Source organism: Thermobia domestica, chromosome 3, assembly GCF_964235325.1.
Source record: "Thermobia domestica chromosome 3, izTheDome1.hap1.1, whole genome shotgun sequence".
In the NCBI taxonomy this organism is placed as follows: Eukaryota; Metazoa; Arthropoda; class Insecta; order Zygentoma; family Lepismatidae; genus Thermobia; species Thermobia domestica.
Window position 1 is genome coordinate 205086390 of NC_137456.1, and position 27051 is coordinate 205113440.

The following is a 27051-nucleotide window of genomic DNA, read 5'->3' on the forward strand; positions in this document are numbered from 1 at the left end:
TAATCATAGTGACTCTCTATTCAAGAACAAAGATGGACAAGGCTGTACTACCTTCTAATTTCTTTCCGTAAGTTGAACCTTAGTTTTGGTTATAGAAAAGAGAACAAATTTACAAGGAGTTCATATGCCAGGAGGTCTTCCTCCGTGCAGGTTTTTAATTTAAATTAAGATGTAAGTATCTACTAAAAAATTATTGTATGTTAGCATAAAAAATTAGAAAAGATGCATCTCACTTTTTTCTTTTATTTCTAACAATAGATACAATGTATTTCAGTATTTTATAATTATCTAATCGCTACTTAAATTATCTAGATATTTATTTATGTCTCAGAAATTAACTAAACTTAATAATAAAAAAATAAAACAACTAAAAATAAAAAGTACCGAAACAGTATGCACGGAGTGGATGAAGCATCTACGAACCCAGTTTCTGAACCTTTCCCATACGTTAAAGATGTCGCACAAGAGTTGTCTGTTCACTGTCCATCTTCTTGGTCAATTCCGGGATGCTGGATCACAATGAATCAAGTCGTTCAAATGATCCTCAACAAAGTGAGATGGAAGACCAAATGAAATATCGCTCAGGTTAAAATTTGTATTACGGAACCTGTTAAACTATTACCAGAAATAGCGTCCTCTCCATACACTCTTGTCTGGATGTCTTTGCGACACTTGAACCTTTGTTAACTGCACACAAGAAAACATGTTGGAGATGAATCTTCTCTTCACCATGACGCTCTATATTTCAGAACCTGAAAAACAAAAATTAATTAGCCTAAGCAAAACCACAAATAGAGCTACCCATTTCTGATAATATACATGAAGCTACAAATCGCTATATTTCTTTACCTTATGAAAGCACATAATCATCTGAAATATTGTCTATTATTGACGCCTCTCAATGGCAAGGATTAAACTTACTCCAATTTTAAAATAATAAAGTTTCAGGACAACTATCGTAAGAAAAACAACATATTTTCATGAAACAATGTGCGTTTCCTTTGGAAGCTTAAAATTGCTCTTGCTAGTTGGGATTAAAATTAGTAAAGAGCACTGGCGCAAATCCCCGGGGGGACTTTGCCCCCAATAGTCTGACGTGAAAAGTGCTTTTTGAGATAAATGCGATGACTGCCACAAATAAATGTAAGATGAAATTAATTTCTCTTGGCTTTTCCATTTTTTTTTAAGAATCGTATTCTTTAGTATTTCGAACTGAACTTCGTGCTGTAGTGCGTTTAGTAGTCTCATCAATAGGTATTAATTTCACTTCCGATACCTGGGCACAAGATGCAATAAGTGGCATAGGAGGTCACGTCCCTCTCCTCATGTTGGAAAATTGTCTAGGTACGGGCACAAATCCCGGGGAAATGGGAGGACATGTCCCCAGCGTTGAAACTGGAGGCTGAGGCTTTTCCAATAATCCGATTTGCAATGTGATTTTTGCAGATAAGTGTGATGATTTGTGTCCGACTGCCACAAAGGAAAGTGCGATGAAATAAATTTCCCTTGGCTTTTCCATTTTTATTGAAAATGAAGGTGTGCGACTACACGTGACGTAACCTGATGTGAAATCTTATCTCCTCCTCTCCTATAGGCCCTAACACACGAAGAGTATATAGGCTACTTAATGCCAGTAGAACCCATCTTTCCAGTAAATGCGTATTTCATGTATTTGTAGGTATCAGCCTAGGCATCTACTCATGCTTCGTAAGCTAACTAACTCTATGGCCTATAGAACCTGGAGGTTCAATGCCGCGTTCGAAAGCTCTCCACTGACTTCTATCCTTAGCCAACTGGATCCAGTTTCTACTTTGTATTCTTATTTCTGCGAGATCCATCTTAATATTGGCCTCCCATCTGCGCCTTGGTCTTCCTAATGGCGTTTTTCGATTGATCTTCCAGTCAAGACTTTGAAAGAGTTTCTACTTTCTTCCATCCTAGCTACATGACCTGCCCACCTAAGCCTCCTAGACTTGATGACCCTAACAATGTTTGGTAATCCGTATAAATTATCTAGTTCCTCGTTGTGAAGTTTCCGCCATTCGCCATTTCCGTTCCTCTTAGGTCCGAATATTCGTCTCAGGATCTTGTTCTCAAATACTTTCAGCCTATATTCTTCCCTCAGAGTAACGACCATGTTTCGCAACCATGCAGAACAGCAGGATTTTAAGATTCAAATTCCTCGACAGAATTCGCGAAGACAAGAGATTTTGAACTAATTAAAACACGAATTCCCTGATTTTAGTCCACATTTAATATCTTCGTGGATATGATTTTCGTCTGTTAATATTGATCCTAGATATTTGAAAGTATCCACTTTATCAAAGACGCACTTCCTTGTTCTTAGTTTACTATGCATTTACTTCTAAACCCATGTCCTTGCAAACGTTTAATAAGACCTCTGCATTTCTTTCTATTGATCTCCTATCATCCCCTATTAAATTTACATCATCAGTGTACACCATGACCCGGTGAACACCGTTTAATTCTAGGCCCTGCTTGCTATCTTTGATTTTCCTTATAGCATATTCCAGGACAAAGTTGAATAATAATGGCGACAACGCATTTCCTTGTTTCATTCCATTCTCGACGTGAAAGCTCGTAGACAAAAATGTTCCTACCCAGACTTCACTTTGGGATTCAATTAAACATGCCTTAATTTATCTAATTAGCTTTTTCGGTATTCCAAATTCTGTAAGAGCATTGTACAATGTTTCTCTCCTAACCGAATCGTAATCCTTTCTAAAATCAATAAATAGTTGATGTACCGGGGTATTGTATTCCCACTTGTTTTCGGGCATTTGGCAAATGGTAAATATTTGATCGATAGTTGATCGATTTCTTCTGAATCCGCACTGATAATACCCAATAATCTCATCTGCGTATGGGGTCAATGTTGTAAATAGAATATTTGAAATGATTTTATAGAATGTTGACAGAAGAGAGATGCCTCGATAATTATTACAGTTAGTTTTGTAACCTTTCTTGTGGATGGAACAATGATTGATTCTTTCTACTCTTGTGGCAATTCTTCCTACGTATTTCTGCGTGTCCCAATTTTTCGTTTGAGAGAGGATGATTTGTAAGCAAAGAAAAGAATTCAATTGCTGGGATATTTTCTTCCATAATCTTAAGGTTACATCTATTAACTGAAGAGTATATGATATGGGTCAGATTTCTGTAACGATTCCTATAATGCTATTGAGATTATCATCATTTTGTTCAAATAAGAATATTGTTGAGTCATACATAATTGATATTCTTTCTTCATTAGAAACATACCAATTATAAATATGCATGTATTCAGATTTCAGAATGTGTTCACGGCAGTGATTTGTAATACTGATATGTACTACAACTTCATCTACATCGCCTGATATATAATATACTCTAAAACAGATTCACTTCATAAATCAGATTTTTCTACCGTAATATGAGTTTCATTTCCCTTCCCTAGAATAAGCCTCAAATCTGCCCACCTCCCAATGTCGAAGACAACCAATGGCGTATTTAGGCTTTTGTTTCGAGGGGTTATGCACAACACAAGGAGGGAAGTGGGCAATTGCCCACCTGAGTTTGAGAATTAAATATATTTTAATTTATGCATAAATTGAAGTTATAATGGCAAGAATTGCAGGCCGATAAATCCTATATGATATGATACAAAAATTTAGGAGTGAATATAAGCTTTTATTCTGGAAGCATCTTCTTGGCCTACCTAATTATTCCCCCGTTTTTATTTTCTTTAATTCAAACATTTCCTTTTTTAAAAAATAACTAAACGGTATAATTTTTCCTTTGTTATAATAACTAAAGTCTCGTCATGTTGTTATCCGCGCAATGGTGTGGAACACCAGTTTCGCTTATCAACTTTTCTTAGTTTTGGTGTTACTGATGACGGCCGACTTGAATCACAACTGACAACGGTCGAGAAAGTATGATAGACGAAACGAAAGAAAGTAACATCAAGAAAAAGAAACAATAGTAGAAAGGACGAAAGAAAGAACAAAAGGACGCAGTTCTTACATGGAATGAAATTTGACAAATACAGTATTATTTCTGAACAAAGAGCATAAGAAAATGAAAAGTCAATGACAATCTTAGAAATGATAAGAAGGATTATTGTTGTACGTGGAATGTGAAAAAGTAACAAATTTATTTCGGTGGAAGCTTGAGCCCGAGCCCCTAAATACGCCACTGAAGAGAATTCTGCTCCCCTGACCCTCCACAGCATTGTTTTTCAACTTCATAAATATTTTGAACATCGCTTTCATATATATATAATATGGGAACGGTCTTACCCGTCCCCCAATGTTGAAGATAGATTTGCGCCAATGGTAAAGACTAAGGTAACAAAAATTTCCATTACTTAAAAAAAAATGCTCGTAGCCCTCCCGCTTCTACTATTTATATCAACTGTCATTGTGTGCCTGCATATTCCAAGATTGCTCTTGTAAAATGTGGTCGATTGTAATACAACTTCCTGTATACTTTGCTAAATTTAAGGTAATAAGCCTATTGCTTGGAGTTGAAATTCGTCAACAATAAGGGGTGAAATCCATCCCATTTTTATAATTGTCTAAGCATGGATATGTGATGAGACAACACTTTTCCAATATAACCAACGTAAATATTATCAAATTTGATTTTGACAAAACATTATACTTACTTTAGGACATCTCAGTCATCTAGCTTGGTTGGTTGGAAGTGGCCATGGTTAACTGGATATTCTCCCGAACTCCCGAAGTTTCTTACTTAAATAGTATGAAGAGAAAATAACTTTCCGGTTACTTTCACCGTAGTGTGAAGAGAAAATTTTGTTTACATTTTCTTTAAGACTTCGCAATCATAGTTCTTTTTTGCTTTTGTGTTGTTTTATAGTGTATTGCGTTCAAATTCGTAATTATTTTAAAAACAATCTTCTCTAAATTCTGAAATCATTGGGAGTAAGAATATGAAAATTTACACAAATGTTCTACTTGAACAATAGGAAATAGATAAATTGGAGTTTCAGGAAATGTGACACCCAAAGAGAATAAGAGGTTAAAAGTTTTCTTGCCTTTAATCAGATGTTCAAAAGCGTTAAATATAGGAAATTAAAAATTTCTACGAAAACTGAATGAAATGGAGTTTTATGAAATGCGGACCCTTAGAGAGAAAAATACATTTAAACTTTTTTTATCTTTCATTACATCACCGAGTTGCTTTATTTTATTTATTTTTTTTAGTAGGAACGTCTATGAACCCTAGCCTAGAAACAAATATTGTCAATTTATATGAAACGATCCACTAATATTTTTTGGTTGCTTGACCAGTTTGTATTTTTTAAAATTATTTATATCCTATTACCATATACATTGGCAACACAAAATTGTTTGTTATTTATTTTAACCCCAGCTCGTTTATGATTGGAGGCCATTTTTGTTGATCACCAATTAGTGGATTACAGACAATTAGTGCAATTGGTGGATTGATTAGTTGTTGTCAATTAGTGGATTTGCAGACATTAGTGTAACCTGTATATCTGGACTGGATTATTCAAGAACACTGTAGCAATCACCACTTTTTTACGTATTTTCTCTTCTTTAATTTTATCTCTTAGCATGGAAAGCCTTAATTGAACCATAATACTGTAGGAGAAAATTACTTCCTAATTTTAGTATCAACAGTGAATATATTCCACTTCTTAGAGATGAAGTTTGCAATGAAGGCTTCAAATATCAAAATTGATTTTTATTATAGTTATATACGGTACTATACATAATATAGCTAGAGGAGTGACAACAGTGATACATGCTTCCTACAGTTTTTATGATTTTTCGAAATTTCACTTTTTTAAATTTTTGTAAAGTTTGAAGGATGATATCTTAGGTGGGACATGAAATAAAATGGCATTTTCCTTACAGAATATATGTCTATATAAGAGGAAACTATAGTAAAAATTTTGACCCTAATATTCGACTGTGAATAAAGTTGTGAACTTTCAAAAATTGGACAATTAACGTAAATTTGCGCCTTAACCAAATTAAAAGAAAGATTTTAGCTTACACAACATGTAGACATATTTTATTGCTATTCCTACATCTATCTACCTATATCTACATCAGGAAGTTTGGCTACAGGCATATAATTTGAAGTATTCACCAACTATCTTTATAGAAATTGTTGCAGAAGTACCCCAGGATTCTGAAACATAGATATTTGGGTAGGGCGCATACAAGTTCCTAAATAAAGTCTTGACCCGACTAATGTAGGTCCCATAGTATTAGAGCTATGAATCTTTGAAGATCATTTTTTCGTTTTCGGCAGTCTATAACTCATAAAGGAAGCATTTGTGCACCCAAGTTGGTCTATACTTTATGTCTTATCTTGGTGGCAGGAATCACCTTTCAAACGTTGTCGATGTTGTTTTGAAACATGCTATCTCTCTCTCTCTCTCTCTCTCTCTCTCTATATATATATATATATATATATATATATATATATATGGTATGGTATTATGGTATGGTATATATACTATGTGATCAAAAGTATTCGGACACCCCAAAAACATACGTTTTTCATATTAGGTGCATTGAGCTGCCACCTACTGCCAGGTACTCATTATCAGTGACCTCAGTAGTCATTAGGCATCGTGAGAAAGCAAAATGGGGCGCTCCGAGGAACTCACGGACCTCGAACATGGTCAGGTGATTGGGTGTCACTTGTGTCAGAAGTCTGTACGCAAGATTTCCACACTCCTAAACACCCTAGGTCCACTGTGTCTGATGTGATAGTGAAGTGGAAACGTGAAGGGACACGTACAACACAAAAGCGTACAGGCCGACCTCGTCTGTTGACTGACACAAACCGCCGACAGTTGAAGAGGGTCATAAATTGTAATAGGCAGACATCTATCCAGACCATCACACAAGAATTCCAAACTGCATCAGGATCCACTCCAAATACTATGACAATTAGGTGTGAGGTGAGAAAACTTGGATTTCATGGTCGGGCGGCTGCTCATAAGCCACACATCACGCAGGTAAATGCCAAACGACGCCTCGCTTGGTATAAGGAGCGTAAACATAGGGCTATTGAACAGTGGAAAAACGTTGTGTGGAGCAGTCTTGGGAAGTAACGTAACGCAAGTAACGCGTTACTTGTAACGTGTTACTTTTTAAGTAACGTTTCCTAGTAACGCGTTACATTTTTTCCAAAGTAACTGTAATGGTAACGCGTTACAAATTTTTAAGTAACGTACCTAGTTAGCGTTACTTTTTTCGCGTTACATTTCGGATGACTAACTACAATATATGTATATATTTTTTTCGGAAACAAATGTTTCTTTCCTGTAAGTGAATTTCTCAGAATGAAACAATCGAGCATGAACTACGTATGTCAGTGACCGACAGTAACCGACACACAGAGGAACAGATAAGTTCATAGTGGCACTTGCTATTTTTGGAAGATGACAGCCTCAGGGAAATCACGTGTACTGATTGCAAGCACCTCGAAGATTTTGTTGTAGATTTTGACAGCTCCAAATCAATACATTCAGTGAGTGAACTAGGAGTGCAATGATACCGGTAGTCTATTTTACTTTAGTGTTGTTTTTATAAATATGGAGAATGAAAATATTTTACCGTTCGAACATTTGAAAGAATACTTTTTTCTTAAGAGCTGAGGATGATGGTGGACAGAATTTAAAAGTAAAGTGTCTGAAGTGCCCCGGAGGAAAATATCAACAACTAGGGTGCCAAATTAACGATATACAGTAAGGGGTTAATATGAATAAACTGTTCTGATGAGAAGGCCTACTTTATTACTAGACAATAGTTTGCTGATGGTATGTAATATTGGAGTTCTTTCAGATCAGTTTGCTTATCCTAGAGTCCCGTTGATTATAGAGTTTGAAACTAGCTTTAAAAAGCATGTATCGATTTTAGAGTTACTGGCAAGTTTTGATTCACTCCCAGTTCATGTGTTCTCATTTTATTAGTTTTAGTGTAATGTTTCTCTATATTCTGTATTTTTAATTTTACATAACATTGTTATTATTATATAATTAGTTCAGCAGAACAATAATAAGCAACCATTTTTTTCTTACGCATAAGGATGAGCACGAGTCAAGATAAAACTCGACTCGACTCGGATTCAAGTCGAGTTTCAAGTCAATCAAATGTAATATTCTCGTGTCGAGTTCCAAGCCGATTCAGTTTTTCGCGTCGAGTTTCGAGTCCAGTCGAGCTTGATAAATGGCTCGTTCGTTATAACTCGTCTTGAAATCATGGCCTGATTACACTGGAAAGCGAAAGCCATAAGAAATGTAAGCTAAGCAGTAATATGGAATACTTTTAGTGCTGCTCACGAGAGGGGACATTGCTCGCATCTCGTCTCGTCTCGATAGCGAGACCACAAGAGATTTTTTATAACAAGCTCAGCTCCGCTCGGCTCAACTGAGAAGATGGCTCGAGCTGGCTCGCTTGGGGTGAACCATCGACTCGAGCTGGCTTGGTTGGGATGAGCCATCTGCTCGGTTCGGTTCAACTGAGCCGAGTGGTTCGGTGAGTTTTTGGCTCGGTTCACTTCTTGGTTCTGGTCGATAGTGAATGAGCTGTGAGCCGAGCTGCTCGAGTCGAGTCGAGTCGTGGAGTTCTAAACCCAGGCCGAGCAGTTTTGAAGGTATTGGCCAGTGCCCTATAACTTTTAACACTGTTTGGCTCGAGCTCGAATACTCAATCTAGACCCTCAACACAAATTCAGAATCTCGTGAACAATGTTCTTGACTCCTAGACTTCACGACTATCGAGGTTGGCAATCCACTAGTTTTTTAGTAGTCAAATACAAACCGTCTATCTTTCATGTTCATATACAGTGTTATTAATTTATTATTACAGTATAACCTCGTTAACACGAACTCGCTTAAGCCGAACACTCGGTTAGGACGAACAAAATTTCGGTCCCGGCATCGCTGTACGTTATCTTATAGGAAGTTCTATCGGTTAACACGAATTTCGGTTAGCACGAATCACGAACTAATTTTTGGTCCCTTGAGTCAGTAAAGGTTTTCATTTAACACGAATTTTCAATCCTTTGTTTTCTTTTTTTTTTCAGATCATTTTTCTGATTTCAGATCATTTTTCTTATTTCAAATTTCACTCCAGATCAGTTTTTGTCATACAGTATTTATACAGACGAAAATTGCCTTGTAAATAAGAGAAAAAACATAAACCCACTATATTTACTCTCTTATGAGATGTTGATTCTGTCTTCCGTCAAGCGCTGAACATGCAGGTGCTTGGCAGACGACCTGCTGGCGACAAAACATCTTCTCTCCAAACTGGTGACAGCAGTCATAAATACCTTTCCGTTACTAGCGGTACCCAACCTGCTAGCGGAGTTATCAATTTTATAACTTGACCTGGATTTTCTGCACTTTTCAGAGGACGGTACCGAGACCGAAACTTGTCTCGATCTCGATCTTAACTCGAATTTGAGACCGAAACTCTCAGCCGTGCTTTTCGAAATCGAGACGAGACCGAAACTCACAGTCTCTTCTCGATACCATCTCTAATGTTTTCTATGACATACATAATATACTCTAGTGGTATATATAGTCTGTATACTGTAGTGCGTATGTATGAAGAAAATGTATTCGAATAATAAAATTTGGGTCCCCGGTTAACACGAATTTTTTTAACACGAACTCCTGATTTTTCAGTCCTTTGGAATTCGTGTTAACGAGGGTTTACTGTATTATTATTATTATTATTATTATTATTATTATTAATAATAATAATAATAATAATAATAATAATAATAATAATAATAATAATAATAATAATAATAATAATAATAATAATAATAATAATAATAAGTTGTAGTAGTGTCATTGATAATAATTATATTGTCTGTGTAATATATTTGACGAAAGTACTCGAAAATACATACCGGATTTAACTCGACTCGACTCGAAACTCAACCCCAATTCGAGTCGAGCTGGAGGAAATGTTTCGAGCCGAATTCTCAGGTCAAGCTCAAAAATGTATCTTTCTAGTCGAATCGAGTTTCAAAGAAAACTCGCTCGATCTCGCTAGTGCCCATCCCTACGAGTAACGCAGTATGGCATTTTATCAATGTTGCATTATATAAAAATGTTCATATAACAAGTAAAAATGTGTCCTTGCATTTACATAAAGTGATTCAGAAGTGCAATAATAATAATAATAATAATAATAATAATAATAATAATAATAATAATAATAATAATAATAATAATAATAATAATAATAATAATAATAATAATAATAATATCGGTAGTAATAGTGGTACGGAAAATTAAAGTAATTTTTTCATATATTTAAAGTTTCGGACCTAAAAGTAACGCGTTACTTTCGAAGTAAAGTAACAGTTACTTTTTTGGGGCAAGTAACGCGTTACTAACGCTTACATTTTAGGAGAAATTAAAGTAACTTGTAACGCGTTACATTTTTACAAGTAACACCCAACATTGGTGTGGAGTAACGAATCACGGTACACAATGTGGCGATCCGATGGCAGGGTGTGGGTATGGCGAATGCCCGGTGAACGTCATCTGTCGGCGTGTGTAGTGCCAACAGTAAAATTCGGAGGTGGTGGTGTTATGGTGTGGTCGTGTTTCTCTTTAGGGGTCTTGCACTCCTTGTTGTTTTGCGTGGCACTCTCACAGTGCAGGCCTACATTGATGTTTTAAGCACCTTCTTGCTTCCCACTGTAGAAGAGCAATTCGAAGATGGCGATTGCATCTTTCAACACGATCGAGCACCTGTTTATAGTGCACGGCCTGTGGCGGAGTGGTTACACGCCCATAACATCCCTGTAATGGACTGGCCTGCGCAGAGTTCTTGCTTACTTGAATCCTATAGAACACCTTTGGATTGTTTTGGAAAGCCGACTTCGTGCCAGGCCTCACCGACCTACATCGATACCTCTCCTCAGTTCAGCACTCCGTGGAGAATGAACTGCCATTCGCCAAACAACCTTCCAGCACCTGATTGAAAGTATGCCTGCGAGAGTGGAATAAAATGAATCATTTCAAGTAAAAAGAAATCCATCACTCATCAGTAGAGCAACCCAAAAGCATAAAAAGCATAATAGTAATTTAGACATGTGGTTGGTACCTTGGACATGGTTGTGGTTGTCTAAGGGTCCAAAAGAAACTAATTTTAAAAACAATAAAGCATAATTTTAGAAAATAAAGCATAAAGCAGAATTTAAAATATATAGCTCAATTCTTGGAAAATTCTGTTTAACTGCAGGTTTAACATACGGTATTAATATTTTTTTAAACCAATTTTTACAATGCAAAATCATTAAGAACATAACAATGCAACAATGAAAAGCTAATTTTTATTTCTGTACACTTTTCGGTGTTATCCTTTCATGTGGAGAAAAGAAAAAGGAAAAGAAAAAACTTTCCGCGAACAATGAATAGCACACAAGAACTCTACACAATATGGTTATGTGTACCTCATGAACTTGAACACTTTCTGTAATTTTTGGTAGCATCTCTTACTTTTCGTTTCTGTATATATGCATCTCTAAGGCGCACACAGGTGAACAAAAACGGACTCCAGTAAAGCATATTTGTTTACAATGCACTAACTAGAAAGTTCATTACATATGAAAGAAACGGGTTGCATAAAATATTAATAAATAGATCAAGATATTTAGAATATTTAATGTACAGTAAATATTATACATTATACACGATTAATTAAAACAATGATTGAAATTAACAATAAAGGATAATAAAACATAATTTGGAAGAAAAGCATAATTACACAAAAAATAAAGCATAATGTGGGTGGCTCTACTCATCAGTAAAAAAGGAATCATAGGAAAATTAGAAGAAATATTAACCTATTAATCTTAGTTACAAAACGGGAGAAAAAGTCAAGTTTGACTTTTTTTAAACCTCAGTATTAAGGAGCATGCTTTTACAGAGAGATTTCGTGGAACATTATGTAATCTGATTTTTGCCGTTGTAAATTTAAGAGTTGATATTTTTTTACGCTAGAATACTTTTTATAGGAACCCACACACAATTACTAGCGACTTCTTAAATAACGTTCTAAGTTCTGCAGGATAGTAAATTGTACATACTTAGCATTGTTCTTCAAACTGAGCTGTTCAGCCTCTACAAATCACCATCACTGTTCAACATAGACACATGCCACTGTAAAATTTGCTTGTAAAGTCAAGGACATAATTAGACAAGCACAATGGTCTTCGTAAATGCCCGTTCTTGATGCTACATAGGACACGTATTTACGTTTTTTGAAACGCCATGAAATTTTGTTTCTTTGATTCACAAACAACTTTCAAATGTAATTTCAGATGTTTCGATATAAGTAACTTTTGCAGAAATCGAACATTTTCTCTACACTGAGGATTTGACCTGTTGTTCCTTAAAAGCTAGCCTTACTTACTTCATGCTTTGTTGTGTCTTTTACTATATCGCAGACATCCTTGCTATGGCAAGAGGGAAGAAAAAAGCTACTCACTGAGTAGTACTCAGCGTCTAAGCAAAAATCTGTTTTGTGGTTGTAAATGATTGGGAAAAAAAAAACTATTCTTATATTGTATGCCAGTTTCATTCAAAAAGTAAATAATGAGACTGAAGTGCTGAAACGTATTTTTACTGCTGGACTTATTCTTAGTTCAATTACAATAATCAGTTTTATGTTTTCCAATGTTCTTTTTATTTCTTACTTCTTTTAACACTTTATTTTTTTATTCGTGATTAGTTGTCAATTCTATTTAATTTGAAAATTAACTTTTTTTTTTTTATTTGAACGTTGTACACTTATTTCAAGATATAAGTCGTTCAACATTAAGATGGAAATGACAAATTAAAACAATGTTTTCTATGATTCAAGTTGTTCAAGTATTTAGTTCAGAAACATATGGTTAAGAATGCGTTTCATGTGCATTCTTTGAAAACTTATAACTCTATTCACAGTCAAATATTAAAATCGAAACTTTTACCGTAGTTTCTTCTTATATAGATGTGTATTCTGTAGAAAAAGCTAGCATTTTATTTCATGTTCCACTTAAGATATTGTACTTCAAACTTTAAAAAAATTACAAAATTTTAAATTTTTAAAAAATATATAAAAATTGTAGAACTGATTTATTAATGTTGTTACTCTAGTTGTAGTGAGTTGTATAGTACATATATACTTATAACCAAAAAAAACTTTTGATATTTCACCTGTTCATTATCAATTTTAGTTCTGAATGTTAGTTTTTCGCTTTCGATACTACACTTAGGTAGTAATTTTCATCTATTAGGATTCAATTAAGACTTTTCATACTAAGAGGCAAAGTTAAAGAAAAGAAAGTGTTTGAGAAATTAGCGTTTATTACAGTGCTTTTGAATAGTTAATTCCGAAAATATACAAGCTTACGCTAATGTCTGCAAAGCCACTAATTGCACAAGGCTTAAACAAATATGGCCGCCACTCACAAGCGAGTTGGATTTTTTTTAAAAAAGACAATTTAGTATTACGTAATGTATATGGTAATAATATATAAAAAAGTAAAAAAATTGAAAACGGTTATACAACCCTCATTTGATTATTTCATGTGGCTTGACCCAATACGAATTTTGTAAAATGAAACCACTGAGAGAAGAAACGAGGGTTAAATTTTTTCTCGTCTTTCAACAAATCTCCGAAGTAATGAAAGTTTGAAATTTTGTTCAAACATTTTAGATGAGCTGTAGGCTGTGGATAACACTTTTTGCGAAGGAGAAAGGGGATTGAAACTTTTGTCTCCAAAAATTTTAGAAGTAGAGATTCGAAATTTAGTACAAATATTGTACAGTCGATACATGCATGAATGAAGAAGATCCTGATCAAATAATGCAATATTTCAGATGATTCCTAAACGTAGTATAAAAAGATTTCATGAGTAAAATGGTATGGCCAGTTGAACACCAACTAAGATAAATGTGTGTATTAGGCTATACAAACATATATTTACGTGGAGCAACGGATCAATTTACTGGAATTCAATATCTGGTGTGAGTTATCATCAAGGCGACTAATTTGATCTTTTGTTTAGGTTACTCGTTAGGGACACCTAGAATACATACATTAATTTTATATTTCATTCGCGTATTGTTCGGGAGTGATCATTTTTACTTGCAACTTGATGATATTCCACAGCAATATTACCTGCGTGCTTACTTCAATGCAAATGCGTCAAGTCGATAGATAGGACGAAAAGCTGCGATTGAGTTTCTCTCTCGTTCTCTTGATTTAACTCCTTACGACTTTTACCTGTAGTGAATCTTCAAGGATGTAGTATACAATAGAAAACGAAATTCATTATCAGAAGTTCGGGAAAAATTGAAATGGAACGCATCAACCACAAGAGCAACTCTAGTTAATGCTAACAATGTTGTAGTTCATCGTACTCGGAAGTGTCTGGAGAATGGTCAACTATCTGAACTCCTCTAACACAAATGTGACTTGCATTTGTCTTTTCAAGTTTGCATATTTCTTTATAGTAACAATTCAATACAACTTTCTTTCTTTCTTCCTTGAAGTTTACACATTTTTGGTACCGTCTGTTAGCCGCCACTTTTTAATTACGAGTTCAATGAAATCAGGTTTCAGACGAAGGAAATAAATTTTTTATGTCGTTCACACGAGAGCTACTAAAGCCAAATATGAATTATATGTTGCATTGAATATAAAGATTGTTTACGTATAAATCATTGATGAATATGTTTGCAGTTCTACAGTTTATCATATCTCTACAATCGTAATTGGTGACAATTATATTTAACTATTCTAAATAACAAAATATAATTTATTAGAGCAGTTGAATGACTAAGATCCCATGTTCTATTCTTTATGAAGGAACATTTATTATTACTCCATAATCATGTTCATTAACTGAAAAGAAAACATAATAAGTCAAAAGAAAATAATATAAATAAAACTTGACAGAAAACATTTAAAAGAACAAAATTTACTTTTTAAAATCATACATAGATTTGGAAGATAGTAGTTTAATTTCTATACATGTAATAATAAATTAATAATTTACTTAAAGTATAAATTTCAGTTGTACATTATGTGAATATCAGAAATACTGCAGTTTGGTTACAATATTATCCATTAAAGTCCAAGGCACATTTCGCGAAGACCATTAAACTCAATAATACATTGAATGCTATAACAATTATTTAGAGTTTAAATAATTCATGTTAAACATGATCACATAAATTCAGTTAATAATAATCACTGTCAAACAGAGAATTGCACTAGTTCCACAATTAAACTAGATGCTGGAATATGATTTAGTTGCTTGACATTCGAAGAACTAAAACTCATACAACGATATGAACATACTATAAGGATAAGGTTTCAATGAAGATTAATGTTTGAGATTAAAGTAACTTTCTTCTTATTTCTGAGACATTTCTATTTGTGCCACAGTGTTGTTTTGAGCATTCAAATTTCTTTTAGAAAGGCAGCTAACTGACAAGAAGTTAAATGAGATTTTTAGTTCTACCTCTAAGAATAACACTCCTTATTCTGAAGGAGACAAATGATTAGTAAAAATTAAAAATTATGAAAGAATTGGTGGTATGAGAATATGGAGGGAGACGGGAGAATCAAGAAAACCCACGGAAACAATGTTGCCCATCATAAACTCTTATGGAGTAACGTGAATCATATTCATATGGCCTGAGATTGAACCTGGGGTTCTTTACACTAGATATAAGCGCTCTACCACTATGTCTCTGTGGCTTCATGACAAGAGTAGTTTTCAATCCAAATTCCCCTAGTACTTCTACCGTTACTACCAAATCCAAATTCCGTTACTACCTCTAGTATGATGGCCTGCGCTTTGCTGGGTGTGCCACATTTACTCTCCTATATAATACTTTGTAGTATAAATAGCCAAAATATTCGTTTAATATATAGATGGCCATGGCAAACGGTATAGATATACGATAATATCTGGATATGACGAGCAGTTTGAATACATTCGAATACGGGTTTATCTATTCCGTGTATATTGTTGTCTAACAGTTTCCAATATATCTATACAAACTGTATTTTCTGGAACAATCATTTCCCACTGTACGATGTATGATGTAGGGGCGCTCTTGCAATTCAAGAAACACTTGTGAAAGACATGTTTGAGCAGGGCAAGAGAAAGGATTAATTTTTAAAAAATGTAATAAACAAGTGTTGGCAGTGCACGTATAGTCATGAATTCACGAGTATTAGCCTGCAAAATCATCGACTACTCTGTTTATGTTCTATCCTTGTCACTACTGTCTTTTATTAACATTATATTCCCGCCCGTTCCTTCTTCTTTCCCTGTAGCTTACTAAGAAGGGGAGCATAAAACTGTCATGTCAAAGAGATTCAGTTGGAAATGATTTTCCCAGAATATTTCTTTAAAAAAGTTCGAAGTGTTGACATCTGTTGAAAATATGTGGTAAGTATCGTTCCTCTGAATGCTAAAACTGGGGGTTATACATATTCCACTATGGAGAGGGAGGGGAGGAAGAAATTATATTCAAATACCTGATAATGTAATGCACACCACCGTAAACAAGGAATCCTGGTGAACCTTGGTTTTGGCGCCACATGAATTCTTGTGGAGTGAGTTAATAAAGATTTTCCTATTTAAAATATAAGAAGTTTTCAGTCTGTGAGTAACGCTAATTTTTATGACTGATTTAATTTGAAAATGGATTGTGATTATGTGAACACGAACGTGCTTTGTCGATTATTGTTTGGAGGATTGTCAGATAATATTTCCATAAAATTTTCTAAGTAGCTCGCAGATCACGTTGTGATGCTACCACATTGCTTTTGGAGAGAAAAGTTGTTAAACACGAGCGAATCTGATGTATGATTTAGTACGAATAGAAGTAAGCATTTTTTTTTTTTTTTTGCATTTTATTCAACACAACCCGGTTTCAAGCAAATTATTATTATTATTATTATTATTATTATTATTATTATTATTATTATTATTATTATTATTATTATTATTATTATTCAAAAGTGATTATTTTAATTCGTAAAGTGTTGTATATTTATTACAGTGCAGATTAAGGATAGCTATATTAATACAACGTAATTGCATATATCCTGCCTTTTGGACAAAGTACATTACGATTAGGATTAAGAATTAGATTTCTGGGCTTTCAGTATCTATGGTCACTTTAACCCATCACGTAGGAAGGATGATCCTTTTCAATCACACTGCCAGGTGAATTGGGGAGGGAGAAAGGAATTATAAACGAAAGAAGCGATCCGGGAACATTGTGTTAGGTACCATCCCGGTATTTGTCCGTGTGAATAAAGAAAACCTCACTCAGGGTGGCTGACCTGAAAAAGTATTTACACTTTTAAGACCGAGTGTTCCCACTGCGAATTAAAGCCCAGACTGCTCCCACCAAAGGCGATAGTGTTAGCGACTACGCTGTGATATTTTATAAATAGAGCCCGGATTTCCATGCACATGAAAACCCGAAATATGCATGCAAATATGCACGAAAAATATAAAAAATATGCACTAAAATATGCATTAAAGAAACTTAACATATGCACTGAAATACACACTAAGAAAATAAAATTTGAATTTCTCACAAAAATATCTGACTTTAATAACTTCTGCTGCAATGAATTATGAACATCTTACTTAGGTTTTCTTCTCTAAACCCTGTGCGTTTATCACTAAGAAGCGTTTTGTACATCGAAAAGTTCCTTTCTACATCAGCAAAAGTCAGAGGTTCATGTGAAAAGCACCAAATGTCTTCCCGTCTTCCAATCAATTCCATGTTTTGACCATTAGGTACATTTGCATGTCACAAATTGTTTTCTACCCGCGATTTTTGCCTAATGCTTGACAAAGTTTTTCTGATGCAGTGTTACCAGCAATCGAAAGTGAATTTACCTAGGATTATGAGCAACAAACTCGGCGTTTTTTTTTTTTTTTAATGTACTACATCTGCGTTTACAAAGTGATTCAACTCACTTTAAATATAACCTACTTGCTTGTGATATACCATGAAATATGCTTGTATGCAGCAATAAAATTCGGAAACATGCAGTATCCTACAAAGTTTACAAAATATGCATGCACATCGAAATTCAGTCAAAATATTCTCATATAAGCGCTTTATATTCGTCTCAAACGATTCCTTACAAATCCATCGGAAAGAAAAAAATACTTTCCATACGTGTCTGCACGTTACTATAAACATGCATTTTGCATATAAATCCTGGCTGTATTTATAAGTGATGTTATATTGCGAAGTGCAGGATCCTTAATCATTGTGGCTATAAATATAATGTTCTCTGGGCAATGATCGACTAATATAATTTTTACTGTAAATTTATCTCAGATAATGGCAGCAGAATGTGAATGGATGTGGAAATAGATGGTTGGATGAATATATATATATATATATATATATATATACATGTGTGAGTGTGTGTGTGTGTGTGTGTACGTATGTTGCACAATGACCCTGAAACTTCAGAAGCAATTCCACCCAAACTTGGTACACATATGACTTACAACCTGAAAATTTGTTTGAGTAAGACACTCCTTGCACTTTCAGTGATGGAAATGGGTGTCATAAAAATAATCGAAAACGATCTATATTACTGTCGAATCCATAGTTTCGGGGTCCCTATAATCTAATATAAATAAAATAAAAAGTTCGTTTGTCTGTGTGTCTGTCTGTCTCTGTGCGGACTGGGGACCAGACAAATGGACCGAGAGTTACCAAATTTGTGTCACGGGTACCTTGGCCCAGACCCCAGACCAAGACTAAGCGATTTTTTTTAAATTTCGAACCATGGGGGGGGCGATTACCAGGACATTTAAAAGTAGTAGAAAATGACCGATATTAGTGTAAAATTCATAGTTTTCGCGGTCGCTGAGATCAATGGTGAAACTCCAATCACATTTACTTCCAAATGCACCCCATTCGGCTTTGGGCCGGGGATCACCGGGGGGCATACCGAGACGTAAAAATAATCCAAAACGACCGATATTAACGATATTAAAACGACGATTAGTATCAAATCCATAGTTTTCACGGTTGCTGAGATCAATGGTGATACTTCCATCAGCGATGACTTTCAAATTCAGCTACCATTGCATGCGGACCGGGATTCATCTACGGGGGAGGGGGTACCGAGACATGTAAATTTAATCCAAAGTGACCAATAATAGTGTGAAATCCATAATTTCCGCGGTCGCTGAGATGAATGGTGATATTCCAACAGGCATTGACTTCCAAATACAGACTCCATGCGAAGAATTGGTATTTCAGCTAGTGAAAAATAAAATTGCTGTTACCATTTAAGTCCAAGTACAGCCCCCATTAGCACTTCTAGGGAGTGAGAAAGGGTGACACCTAAAAAAAAATTGAAAACGATTGATTAGTATCGAATTTGTACTTTTCAGAGTCGTTAAAATGAATAGTGATACTCCTAATATCGTTTAAGTCCAAGTTACGACCTCAATTGGAGTAAGACATCCCTAGTAAACATGAGAAAAAATGGCATGTAAACATAATCGAAAACGATCGATATGTGTCGAATATATCCTTTTCGGGATCATTGAGATGGATAGTGTAATTCCTAATGCCATTTAAATCCAAGTTTAGCCCCATCGACATGAGAGGTGGGAAGGAATTAAAAATAAAATGCACAAAATTATTCTGATTAATGTCGACTCCATAGTTCTTCCTGTCTTAAAATTGGCTGCTCTGTTTGAAATAGCATTTGGAGCATCGTTACTACCCAATTGAAACTGGAATTTTATTATGTCACTTTGATTAAATTGGGCATGGTGTTTCAAAATATATGCCAAAAATGGAGTATCTTATGAATTTTTATTATTATACTTCCATTGAAATAAGTATACTAAGGGAAAAGGGGATACTTATGGATACTTTTCGTAAACTTATTCTCCCCTTTTGAAAACAGAGCATTTCAACTAGTGCACTCTCGTTAGCTTTTTGAAACTGGGGGAGTCGGATGAATCAAAATCAAAATCCTCTTTCCGACAAAAGTTATATATACAAAGTAGTATAGTTTCTTTAAATATATTTGACTAAAATCTGGGGGACGCGCCCGCCCCCACCGCAACGACGCCTGTGGCTAGTGTTAAATAATAACATAGTTATTATTTTCATTTTATGAATTTTTCTATGAAAATGATAGAAAGTAGTCTAAGAAAAGTTTTCTTGCTCTTAGTATACAAGGGCTTAGCATTAACAGCTAAAAGCAGGATATAACGAGGCATAGAGACTCTTACCCACACGTTTCCAGTTCGCTTGTCGATGCTTCACTGTCTGAATGCTGCGAGCAGTATTAATTCATGCATGGGAGTGATGATAATGATAAGTTAGATGACCTCTCCATGCATCGTCTAACTTAAATTCTAATAGCTCATATCCAGTGACACAAATCTTCAAAATTTTTATGCATTCCCGTCACCATTTCTTCGTGTTGCAATTTTCACAAACGGCAGTGTACCTTCTAAAAGGAGAAGTTAAAAATGTAAATTTTTTTAAACTTCACAAATATATAAATCTTTCATATGATAGCCAGAGAAGGTCATATCTATCTATGTACAACCAAAGGTTCTCTTTCAATTGTATTACTATATTGTACAAATGTCTAGTATCCTACGGATGTGTTGCTTCGTATCCAGCATGGGTGTTTTCTGTATGCAATGTCTCAGGTTGGATCTCTGAAAAGGAACTACTAATCTTAGGTAACCAGAGTACTGGCTTAGATTCCACTTCAAGTATTTGCAGATCCTATTTCCCATTGCCTTGACAGTAGAAAGGGACGTTAAATCAAAGTTATTTTAAATGGGATTTTAAACATCAATATATTCAATTTAAACAAGCAATGTTTTTTTTTGGGGGGGGGGATTTTAAACATCAATATATTCAATTTAAACAAGCAATGTTTTTTTTTTTTTTTTAATCAATCTTCACAAAATTAAATATATCCTACTCCAGCTGTCAGGCCTTCATATGTTAAAAAGAATATGAAGTTCGGTTTGCTAAAATGGGTAGAAGACTCTGAGTGATATCATGTGACAAAAATGGCACATATTCACAATTTATAATAAGCCATCACATTGCTCTGACTGCACGAAAAGTTTTCTCATCGTTCTAATATAAATTAAATGAATTTCGAATGTCCAAGATGACAGAATGTAACTAATGTAACTAGCATCTATGTGTGAAATGTTATTTCTTCGTTTTGGAATCTTTACATAGATAGCAACCCTCTGCTATTTTCTAAACTATACAGGGTGGCCCATTTTAATCTTTCCATGGAAATATCTCAAAAACGGTTGAACATAAATGAGCCAAACCAAAACTCAAATAGGAAATAGAATGGGGCAAATCGAATGGTAATGTCGTGGTGTCCCCCCAGGGCCGCCCTTCATGGGGCTCCGGGGCCCAACTTTAAAATTGTAAAATTGCAGGCAATGATTTGATGTAAAAATAAATCAACTGCAATGCGAAACAAATATGCCGGACAATGCAATTTTAAAACAATGTGTACAAACGTTGGTTTTGTTCAACATCGTCTGCACGATACTTGTTCGATTCTCTCCTATGTCTCCTTGCACGTGATAGAAATGAGCTTCACTGAGATGTTGTCCACAGTTACATTCCGAATAACTTTCAGCATAATTTCAGTTGTGATCCTTAGTAATGAAACGGTTCATACTGATGCAGATGCCTCCCAGACATCTTGCACTCATTGCGTTAAATTATCAAGGGCGGGCAAATTGTTGCAAATTCGAAAAATATAGTCTATTATTAAAATCTTTGCTTCTCATTTTAGTTGCTTCTTTCTTCCCATCCAATCACGCTGTGCAATATAAATGGTGTTAAACTTGAAAGCGAATTTCACCTTATTTTTGTTCATTACAGTACCAATCACTTCTAGACCGAAGTGTTTCAGACAAACCATACCTATTGCAAGTAAACGTGAGGTTCTCAATTCAGATTTTACCATTCATTCCCGCTTCACCCATTTAGGGAGGGAGATCGCAAAGATAATTTTCTAAGAATTAGATTTCCTTTTTTGCCATATGTCAGTTTTACTTTAATAATATTTTTCTCCGTTGCATTATTCTCGAGCCACGGAATGATAAATACCCTCTGTGATTTCCTATACGAGTTTTATTCTGTTCATTTATCTCCAACCGTTTTCATATTAGTGGTACTGGACGTTTTATCTGATATAGGCAAATATCTTGGCGGCCATTTTGAATACGGTAACCGATATGAAAAATGTTTTGCCTTAACGCTTTTTAGTTTTTAAAGATCTATCGAATGAGGTATCGCTCGCTTCATGTTTTTATTTAAAATTCTAAATTTGGGTCCTGAGCCCCCAAGAAGAGCGGCCCTGGGGTCACGGCGACATCACCATTCGATTTGCCTCATGGTATTTCCTATTTGAGTTTTTGTTTGGTTCATTTACGTTTAATTGTTTTTGAGATATTTCCGTGGAAAGATTAAAATGGGCCACCCTGTATAAGCTCTATGGTTATGATATGATTCACATGACTCAACTTTACAATGGTTATGATATGATTCACATGACTCAACTTTACAAGTTTTGAAAATGAATTGCTATAAACTAACTAACTAACTAACTCTATGGTCTATGGAACCCAGAGGTTCAATGCCGCGTTCAAAAGCTCTCCACTGACTTCTATCCTTAGCCAACTGGATCCAGTTCCTACTTTGTATTCCTATCTCTGCGAGATTCATCTTAATATTGTCCTCCCATCTGCGCCTAAGTCTTCCTAATGATCGTTTTCCGGTTGGTCTTCCAGTTAAGATTTTGAAAGCGTTCCTACTTTCTTCTATCTTGGCTACAAGACCTGTCCGCTTGAGTCTCCTAGATTTAATGACCCTAACAATGTTTGGTAAACTGTATAAATTATGTAGTTCCTCGTTATAAAGTTTCCGCCATTCCCTATTCCCGTTCCTCTTTGGGTCCGAATATTCGTCTTAGGATCTTGTTCTCAAATACTTTCAGTTTATGTTCTTCCCTCAGAGTAAGCGACCATGTTTTGCAACCATATAGAACAACAGGCTTGATTATCGTTCTATATATTTTAAGCTTCAAATTCCTTGACAGAATTCGCGACGACAAGAGATTTTGAACCGAATAATAACACGAATTACTATAACCGAAGTTAATGAATTAACCGCAGGTGGCACCCCAAAATTGCAAAATTCATGGGGAAATTTATAGAATTTTACGAAATTTAAGCATTGAACAAACGAAGCAGGTAATAATAATCATCACTGTACAGTTACTAATTACGGAGAAAAGCTTTATATTGGACTATATGAAGACACGCAGTTAGGTCATATTAGGTAAACTGATAATAGAGCTTAATATGTCCGTGTTTCAAACCCATTGTTTTAGTAACTAACCTAGGAAGTGTGTGTGGCCATAGAAGCACCACACACAAGGAATATATTTTTATGATGTATGGAGTATTTTTCACTCTGCTCCATACTCTTCGCGTTTGTGTGTATACTCTACGGGCCGCCAGCTGCTCTCATGGTCTCAGATGAAATTTCTGCTTTATAGTAATCAGCTGCCACAAGTTGGTTTGTGTTTTTTTAGTTGATTCGTATTTTATGCACTGTAGTTTTTATGACATATGTTTACTAATTTCGATATTTCCGAACGTAATAGAGTTTGCAACATTGAACCTTTGAAAGATGCTACTATTGCGCTGTAATACAATATGGATCTATACGCAGTTAGTGAAGAATAAAGAAAGTAGGAAATTAACAAATATTTGCGAAATACAAATACAACCGAAGTAGAGAAAGGAAACGGGAGTAATCGTAAGCAAGGTATATAAGCTTAACTATAAGTTATATAAAATGAGTAACGTTTAAAACAACTTTATTTTCCTCTAATCATGGAGCGCCATCAGCGAAACCTTGCGTATTACTATTCATCTCAGTGACTCTGAAAACTATAGATTGAACTTTAATATCTGTCGTTCTCGGCCATTTTTACATTTCACCCCTTCCTAGCAAGGGTGCCGATTTCTCTGTAAATTTGGGAGGGGGCATTCAGATGCAGAATGTATGAGTACTTTAAGACAAATTGTACTCAAATTATGCCAAATATTATTTATTCATAAATACAATAGGGGGACCCATATGAACTTGGGGGGGGGGTCTGACACCCCGGACTCAGAGGATTGGCGCCCTTGCTTCCTAGCCTCTATGTCAACGGAAGATGGACTTCGATGGCGTTGTGAGTGTCACTATTCATATCAGAGACCCCGGAAACTATGAATTAAACAATATTATTGATCGTTTTGGACTATTTTTACATGCCCCCCTTTCCACAACCTGAACTTGGACTTCGAGGGTAATGGGGACTTACTATTCATCTGAACGATCCCCAAAACTTAAGATTGGACACTAATATCTGTTATTTTCCATTATTTTTACAAGTACCCCTTCCCACTCATGTCGATGTGGAATGAACTTGGACTTCAGTGGCAATGAGTGTGTCAATATTTATCTCAGTATCCCTGAAAATTATAGATTAGGTACCAAGATCTGACGTTTGATTATTTTTTCATTTAACCTCCCCCTTGCACCGCAATCTCTTAACTTCGTTCTGGTGAAGGATGAATCTATGCTTTAACGGCATCATGAGTGCTATTCATCTCCGTGATCCTAAAAACTACGCACTGGATATTAATATCTGTTGTTTTCGATTATTCTTATATGTCACCCTCGCTCTCGTGCCTTTTCAACCCCTTGCCTAAAATGTGGTAGAAACCCTTATTTAGACCATGACACACTCATGTACCGAAAGTCATCTAATCGGTGCAGCGGTCTTGGAAGTGTTACCTGTAACTGTTAAACATATTTTGACATGTCTCTCCTTACCCCTTCAAACTCGTTTGCTGAAAATGTGCTGAAAACTAAGTTAGACCCTCTCAAGGTCCAATTATGAATCAAAAATAATGAAAGTCGATGCAGCGGTCTAGGAAGAGTTGACGAGAAAACATTGTTGCATTCTTTATTAGATTTCCAAACTAAGTATCGGAAGTCTTATAGAACACCTTTGTCCGTCCGTCTGTCTGTTGACTGGTATCAGACCAAAAACGAAAATCAGAAATATCGAGATGCGGTTTTCTGCAATTGATTCAGCGTCCCAAGGATAGGTTCCATCTCCTCCGTTAATTCTCTATTTGAACCGGGAGTATTTGAAATTATACATTTCCTGTTTCAACGTTTATCACTAAAGAACGAAAACGATAACATATAACGAAAAGCGGTTTCTTGCAAAGGATTTACCGTCTCAAGATAACATATCATGACTATCCACGACAATACTAAACCAAAAGTGGTTCAAATTTGCTTACGGCTTCAATATCGGTTTCAACGCTTATAGACATAGAAGCAAAATGGGAAGAGATAGCGAGAAGCTGTTGTTTGCAAACGATTCAGCGTCTCAATACAGTATACCATGACTAACCATAACGTTCTACCAACAACTGAAGTGGTTAAAATTTATTATTACTTCTGGTTTCAATACTGATTTCCGTAGAGCAAAAACGGTAATTGCAAACAAGATGCGATTTTTAGCAACCGATTCAGCGTCCCAAAAGTAGGTTCCCTCTGCTTTGTTAACTTTATATTCAAAGCCGGAAGTGGTAAAATTTAGCTATTTCTCGTTTCAACGTTTATCGCCATATAACGAAAACGGTAACAGATAGTAAGAAGCAGATTTTTGCAAACAAATTAGCATCTCAAAATAAAACATCATGACTAACAACAACACTCTACCAAAACTGGAAGTGGTTCAAATTTACTATTATTTCTAGTTCCAATACTGATTTTCATAGAGTAAAAACGGGCAAGTGCTATCAAGATGCCTGCGGTTTCTGCAATCGACTCAGCGTCCCAAGAATAGGTTCCATCTGCTCTGTTAACCCTGTATTCAAAACAGAAATGGTTACAATGAACTCTTTTCGGTTTCAACATTTATCATCATAGAACGAAAATGCTAACAGATAGCAAGAAGTGTTTTTTTGGTAGGAGGGAGGAACGATTCAACGCCTCAAGACGACGTAATATGACTATTTCACAACAGTGTAACAAAATCGAAAGTGGTTCAAATTTACTACTACTTATGACTTCAATACCAATTTCAATGTTATCACCATAGGACAGAAACGGTAATAGATACTAGAAAATAGTTTTTGTAAACAATTCAGCGTCTGTGGATAACACATCATGACTATCCACAACACTGTCGAAACGAAAAGTTGTACAAATTTATTATTACTTCCGGTTTCAGTACTGATTTCCGTAGAGCAAAAACAGTAAATGCTATCAAGATGTGGTTTTCTGTAATCTATTCAGCGTCCAAAAAGTAGGTTTTTATCTCCTCTGTTGAAACTCTATTCAAAAGAACAACGTTTATCACTACATAACAAACACAGTAGGCTCGATCCATGCCAAGTGATCGAGAAAAAAGAAAAATTGCCGCTCGACCTTTCCAAAATCATCGATTTTTTTTCATGAATGTTTATATTATATCAGGGTACTTCAAAACTACAATTAATTATTTTTTAAAACATCTTTAGCGACGCACCTTCTGCCGCCATTTTGCGTTTTCTCGATTTGAGACGTTTACGTTGTTTTGAATATCTCAGCATGTATTTGTCTTAGCAAATTGAAAATTGCTGGGCGTGTCCAAGTTGTGCAGGGCTAAAACTTTGTCCTCATAACATTTTTACCTAAAACCACTTGGAAGGGCTGAAATCAGGGCATACACTAGCAACATTTTTGGACATTGAAGACATGTTTGGGAAGAGGAAGCAACTGACGTAGAGGTCTAAATTTGCATGTGTGTGTAGTCCGGCGTCATACGTTAATACTCAAACATTTGCAGATCTGTAGCTGCTCCCAAAGGCCTGAAAAAGTATCGTAAA

The 27051-nt window shown here is 35.3% G+C and overlaps 1 protein-coding gene across 4 annotated transcripts in view; it reads left to right on the forward strand.

Moving 5' to 3' along the window:
• Ten-a (Teneurin-a transmembrane protein) overlaps positions 1-27051 on the forward strand; it is a 1171522-nt gene that overhangs the window by 513219 nt on the left and 631252 nt on the right. The window lies entirely within an intron of this gene.